The sequence below is a fragment of the Sinocyclocheilus anshuiensis genome, unplaced genomic scaffold, assembly GCF_001515605.1.
Source record: "Sinocyclocheilus anshuiensis isolate Anshui unplaced genomic scaffold, SAMN03320099.WGS_v1.1 scaffold2294, whole genome shotgun sequence".
NCBI lineage: Eukaryota > Metazoa > Chordata > Actinopteri > Cypriniformes > Cyprinidae > Sinocyclocheilus > Sinocyclocheilus anshuiensis.
Genome location: NW_015558658.1, coordinates 11909 through 17752, shown reverse-complemented (window position 1 = coordinate 17752; position 5844 = coordinate 11909). Strand labels below are relative to the sequence as shown.

Here is a 5844-nt window from a genome sequence, read left to right as displayed (position 1 = left end):
ACACTTATAAGGTTTCTCTCCAGTGTGGATCCTATTGTGTCTTTTCAGATGTCCTGACCGACTGAATATCTTGTCACAGTGTGCACACTTATAAGGTTTTTCTCCAGTGTGAATCCTCTCATGCAGTTTTGTACACGTCGTTGAAGTAAAAGTATTTTCACACTCAAAGCACATGTACTCTCCCACAGCATTGTATATTCTCTGACCTACTTTCAAATTTTGTAGACGCACAAAACTGTTACCACACAAATTACATGAAGGTGGTTTCTCCTTTGAGTGAACTTTCAAGTGTTTCTTCAGAACTGAAGCCCATATAAACATTTTACCACACTGATCACATGCATGCAGCTTTTCTCCAGTGTGTTCATTAAGGTTTGCTGATTGTGTGAAACTCTTCCCGCATTGATCACAAGTGAATGGTTTATCTCCAGTATGAACCCTCATGTGACGCTCAAGACTTGTTTTCCGTGTGAAACTCTTTTCACACTGAGCGCAGGTGAAAGATTTATTGGCTCTTCTTTTCTTCAAATCTTTCCGTTTGGTTTGAGAGCAACTCAAAGATTTTTCTCCAATTTTGACATGATTGTTCTCCTCAACTTCACTTGATTCTTCATTCTTATTTTTTTTCTTCAATCAACTCTGAAATAAAAGTAAAAATGGTTAAATGTGAGCATAAAAGTGAACCCTGATGCAGTGCTCCAGACTAACATTTGAGAACAGCAACATTTGCGGGCTTTCTTGTGCATCATCTTTAGAAGAGGCTTCCTTCTGGGACGACAGCCATGCAGACCAATTTGATGCAGTGTGCGGCGTATGGTCTGAGCACTGACAGGCTGACCCCCCACCCCTTCAACCTCTGCAGCAATGCTGGCAGCACTTATACGTCTATTTCCCAAACACTATGTAACCGGTATGTACTACAACCGAAATGAGAGCATCCGAGGAGCACGTGAATGCAGTAATTACACTTCCATTAACTAAGCTAAACATGCTTAAATCCTAAAGCTTAAAGCTAAACCTCCCTTGTATACACATTTCTAAACATGTTGTCCAACAAAAGAGAAAAACTTTTTACTCTTACTCCACAACACCAGTCAAATGCTTCCTTTTGTGATCTGATGTGGCTTCTTGTCACAGAATGAGGCAGAAAATATGTTCCATATGCTACTATAAAAAGAATACATCGATTAGCAATAGATTATAAATTAGGGTGGCCATACATCCTCTTTTCCCCAGACATGTCTTCTTTTCGGACCTACAAAAATGCGTCCTGCCGGGATTTCCTATTTGCCCAAAATGTCCGGGATTCAGCTGTTTTCTTAATCCCGCTCCCGCTGAATCTCTGACCATTGCTGCCTGCTCCTGCAACATTTCGCTCCCGCGATTTTCGTGTCCACTCCTTTAAACGTTCTAATATTGCGTATAATTTTGGCGCATCAGGGATCTGCATCCAGCTGCTGAGGATGCGGTGTATTTAAATATTTTTGAATGAGCGTTTGCGCTGTTTACGTTCACTTTCAATATCGCGATCACACGTACTCTGTGTAAAGGTAGCACATCTTACAAGATCAGATATTTGTCAATGAGCTCAGAATCTGTTGAGCAGCAAATAGTCCAGCATGGTCTTGTCAGTCATCTCTCCTTATTCTCGACCTGTGATCAGTCAAAGCTGACTCCGGTAGCTCTTGTTGGATACAGGGTTGCCAAGTCCGTGTTTTTTTTCCACATAATTGGGCTACTTTTAAACTGTTGCCATAGGTTGATTTTCCCAAGTGGGTTAAAGGTTTGAAATATTGCATAAATTACATTTGACTGAAATGCTTGTATTGAAAATTTTGCATTCTACCTATGATAAAACTTTCATGGACTTCTATGTTAACTGTTCCCCCCTAGTGGAATGACCTGCCCAGATCAATCTTTTCAAGAAACAGCTGAAAACACATCTCTTTCATCTTCATTTGACCCTCTAACTCTAGCACTCTCTATTCTAAGGCTACTTCTAATTTTATCCGCTTGTTTTTTTTATTAAAAAACTTGACCCTCTTACATTTGCACTCTCTATTCTATTTCTATTTTAATGGCCAATCCATCATTTTTGGGTTGGATTATTTATTTATTTATTTTTAATTTTTTAATAAGTATCGGTTCAGGCACCGGAACCGTTTTAAAAGTATCGATTTGGCACCAGTATCGAAAAAAAAACAAACGATACCCAATCCTAGTTATACATATGTCGATTTTCTGCGCGAGGGCGCCCTTTGATGACCAGCATGAATGAAACACATTACATGTTTATAGCATTCAATAATGGCCAATCCATTATATTTTGGGTAAAAATAGGAAAAATATTACCTCTCACAAAATAAATTTTTAGTAAACCTAATAATCCACGCGAGTTTTTTATTAATTTGTTGCAAAAAACACTAATGAATTGTGCATTGTTGCATCTATAGTGGCCAATGTGTATTAGAGAAAATAACATTTTCATAATGCAATTTTGTTGAGAAGTTAGATTTTTTTGTGATTTATTTATTTATTTTGTATTTATTTACTTTTTTGACATATCAAAAGGTAAAAAAAAAAAACAGGTTTATTTTCACAAACTTCTTTGATCATCACTCTCTCTCTCTAAAACAGCTGATTTATGTATAACATCATAAATAATAATAATAATAGCAGCGTTGCAAAACTGACAACAACAGCTGAAATTAATTAGAAAGAGATTTCTAGGCATTCCTTTTCTTTCTTTTATTCGACACCTGATATGTGCATTTTACTTTGCTTGCTTGCTTTTTTTTTTTGATTGCAGTATTTTTTTTCCACTGTTTATGGTTTTCCTTAGATTTGCTTCTCAATTCCATACAATTTTAAGCTTTTCTTGGTTCATTCCATGTAGGGCTGGGCGATATGTCAAAAATATCGTATAGATAATCGTCTTTAAAAATATCGCGATATCCGATATTATCGTCTACCTAAATCCCACCTCCACCACGCCCCGCCCCCACCGAGACAACATTGCTGACATGCACCATAAACAAACACCATGTTCAGTTTGGTCTTAATTGCCGCAAAGTTTGGTTTTACTTTTCTTAGTTTTGTGCTTAAACTAACAGAAAACATTAGCTTTGCTGTTATTTTGGTGTTGCTAATAATTTCCACTCCGTTCTTATCAAATTTGTGTTTGAAATTAATTTCGTTTTGTGAGGAGAACTGTTGAGGAAAAGTAACAGAACCCAATTTTAAGTTCATCATGGTGAAGTTGGACATTCTGGCGGTGATTGTAAGGATGATAAATGCATGTTGATGTCATATAATAATGTCTTGAATAAAATATGCCTATTTCCGATGTTTTTCTTTCTTTTTGGTCATTATCGTGTGTGTAGACACATTTCATGATGGTAAGTTTAATTTCCTTAATTATAACAATTGCAGCGTTGTTTTTAAACTTGTAGTCAAGCTATAACGTATTTGATATTTATCATGTATGACTAAAATCATGCAGTGATTCAAAACAAATTCTGAGCAAAAACGGTAAGGTTTTTTTTTCCCCCTTTCTGGTAACCTACTTGTTCCGAGGTCTCTTTTGGCCCATTTGTAACAAAATAAAAATAACTGCTTTATTTATTTAGAAGCAGGATAATTTAAATTTCATTTTTGTATTGTAATTTTTATAATTTCTATTGTATTAATCAAAATACAATGCCCACAATATAATATTCATTGTTGGGCTGCCGAAACTCCGAACGTGTGCATGTTGAGGGGCGAGCTGAGAAGCCTACTAATGTTTTCATCCGTTTGCAACAAAACTTTATAGTTTTGTTGCAAATGAATTAAGAATTTATAGTGCTATATCTCAGCTTAATTTAACATAATTATATTGTATACATGCTTTAACAAATCTGTAAAAATATTGCACTGAAATGTGCGCTGAAGAAATTTGCTTATTTTAATTATACCTGTCATGTTTGTGGTTTTTCATCATTATACAGTCCGTTTAAATAAATATTCAGAAACACATGCAGTGCTACTTTTTGTCTTTTTCTGTTTAACTTTTATTAAACTGCAGATCAAAATAGAATAGGTCTATACCCTAAATAAGGATAAATTATACTGGAACGCATCTCCAAAATGATCGCATACACAGATGCAACGTTGCCATTACAGTAGTCAGCGCCAAACAACAGGCATATAAAATATAAAAAGAGGTTACAAAAGTGATTCAGTCAAGATCAGTGAGGGATTTTCTTTTCTTTTGTTCTTTGATTAACATTAATGACTAGCGGCAGCGGCTGCTGTCAATTCACGGATCCAATACACTCTTGTTTTCTCTCTCAACTCTTTACGTTCACTTAAGACATGACATTGTATTTATGGGATATTTTGGTATAATTCTGTTTGTATTTGTCCATTCGAATGTGTAAGAATTAGGGCTGAACGATTAATTGCATTTGCGATAATATGACATATATATGACAAAACGCGGTTTTTAAACGCGAGAGCAATGCAGTCAGCAGACTCAGAGGGAAGCAACAACTTGCCATGCTACGCTGTACTTTGACATGTTAACTTATACAATGGCATCAGGCTCGACAGAACCTGACACAGCGGAAACTTTAGTGTCAGAGAGGAACAGTACGTCAGTTGTGTGGGACTATTTTGGCTTTAAAAAAGATGATGATGCGCAGCGTCAGGTATTGTGCAAAACCTGCCTTGCTAATGTTGCTACCTCACGGGGCAACACTACTAACCTGATTCAGCACTTAAAGAAACACCAGAGTCCTGTATGATAGTTGCATGGCTAAAAAGCCAAACACCAGTGTGTCAAGTAAGTCAAGTACCACCCGACAGGCATCACTGACCGAAATGTTTGAAAGCGTAACTCCATATGAACAAACTTCAAAACGGCATGTGGAAATTACGCACGCAGTAACAGAGTTCATTGCGAAAGATATGACGCCTCTCAGTACTGTGACCAAGCCTGGGTTCACGGCTTTGATTAATACACTGGATAAGCGGTACAAAATGCCCTCCCACACATATTTTAGCCAGGTCGCCATACCGGAGCTACTCAAAAAATGCAAACAGTCTCGCAGCGGAGCTGGAAACAACTGAGTTTTTCGCTGCTACAACTGACATGTGGTCAAGCCGTACAGCGGAGCTCTATCTCAGAGTCTTACGGTGCATTTCGTTAACAAAGACTTTGACCTCAAAGCTCGCTGCTTTCAAACTGCCTACTTCCCAGACGACCACACAGGGGAAAATATTTCAGCCGGCCTGAGAGAGGGGCTTGCCAGCTGGGATCTCAACAAAGAGAACCTCATCTGCGTTACGACGGACAACGCTTCAAATATGGTGAAGGCAGCACAACTTAATGAATGGACCAGGCTCCAGTGCTTCGGGCACAGATTACATCTTGCCATTGGTAAGTTAAGTTTGTCAGTTAAGATGATTGCCAGAGTGCTGGAACAGGCCAAAGCCATATCCCATGTATTGTCAGGTGACCGATATGCACGCTCCCTCATCCCAACCTGGCAGGATATTGAAGTATTAGAGTCTATTCACAAGGCACTGCATCCTCTCCTGGAATTTACAGATGCTCTTTCTGGAGAGGAGTATGTGAGCATCTCTTACCTCAAGCCAGTTCTCCACCTTCTGGCAACATCAATCCTGGCTGAAGATGCGGAGGACACTGGCCTGACTAGATCAATTAAAACCAAGGTCCTGGCATACCTCAATGACAAATATAGTGACTAGGGATGTGCCGATACGAGTATCGGTACCAAACGGTTCACGGGGCAAATTCCAAATGGAAGTGATCATTCCTATCCCCTTGGAGTGGGGACT

At 38.3% G+C, this 5844-nt stretch overlaps 1 pseudogene; it reads right to left on the bottom strand.

The window, feature by feature from the left end:
* LOC107681056 (zinc finger protein 726-like) overlaps window positions 1-5184 on the bottom strand; it is a 7207-nt pseudogene extending 2023 nt beyond the window's left edge.
* Window positions 5185-5844: the final 660 nt, after the last annotated feature.